This window comes from Fulmarus glacialis, unplaced genomic scaffold (assembly GCF_000690835.1).
Source record: "Fulmarus glacialis isolate BGI_N327 unplaced genomic scaffold, ASM69083v1 scaffold17761, whole genome shotgun sequence".
NCBI lineage: Eukaryota > Metazoa > Chordata > Aves > Procellariiformes > Procellariidae > Fulmarus > Fulmarus glacialis.
The window spans coordinates 6924-7871 of NW_009192299.1; the positions used below are offsets into that span (position 1 = coordinate 6924).

General features: G+C 31.1%; 1 protein-coding gene across 2 annotated transcripts in view; it reads right to left on the bottom strand.

Annotated features, from left to right (window-relative positions):
* Positions 1 to 688: 688 nt before the first annotated feature.
* ATF1 (activating transcription factor 1) overlaps positions 689 to 948 on the bottom strand; it is an 8791-nt gene continuing 8531 nt past the window's right edge. For both annotated transcript variants that reach the window (XM_009587027.1, XM_009587026.1), the window contains one exon: positions 689 to 948. This exon is cut by the window's right edge and continues 340 nt beyond it. The gene's annotated coding sequence lies outside the window, so the exon portion shown is untranslated.

The following is a 948-nucleotide window of genomic DNA, read 5'->3' on the forward strand; positions in this document are numbered from 1 at the left end:
CAGAATTTGTAAAGATCACAATTTAGCTACAAAATATACCAACCATCTACCTGTTTTCAATAGAATATTTTCTTACAAAGATACCATTACTTTGCAAAATATCGCCTACCTTACAAAATTAGTCCGGAAATTTTGCACTACTTTCAGCATATAAACCATATATTAGAACCTCATTAACCCTTTGGTATACATCTTCAATTTTTTATTTTATCGTTCCTCTTCTATTTGGTTTAAATGTTCCAAAGCACAGTAGAATCTCCAGACAGAATAAGCAATGCATCTTTAATTGTATATATAATCAGCACACAATTTATTTTTCAATTATAGATGTTTACCATGCCCAGCAACTAAGAACAAACTATTGTGAAATCATTCTTCAGAAACTTTTGTTCACCAGTACTCGTTCTACCACACTGTACTTTAAAATAATTGAATGTGTTGAATTCTCTTAAGAAAAGTCAACACCTTATTTCATGTGCCTCAGACATTTTCAGGACTAGGCCTCTCACTGCTTTTTGCAGATCCTTTCCAAATTTGATAAACACAGCAAACATTGAAAAAACCCCCAACTTTTTAAGCTGTCAGCTGAGAAAGAGTAAACATAATTTATACCTCTAGCAAAGTATTAGCTTTTTTATCATCTGCACCTGTAAATAACAACTTACAGGTTAAAATAAAAATATTTACATACAAATAACTGAAAGAAAAAGTAAGGATTGAAAAAGAGTAAGAAATCAAAACATATACTGGTTATAAATGTTACTAATAATGTCAACTATGGCAAGGATTCCATTTCATCCACATTTTAATTGTAACCAAATATTGCCTCCATTACAAGAGGTATTTGTAGAAATTTTCAAAGAAATTCTAATCACCTGCCTCGTAAAACGTGACTGTCCTTTTATTGTAGATGCAATCTTGACTTTATAAAGTTTCCAGTTGTGCCAG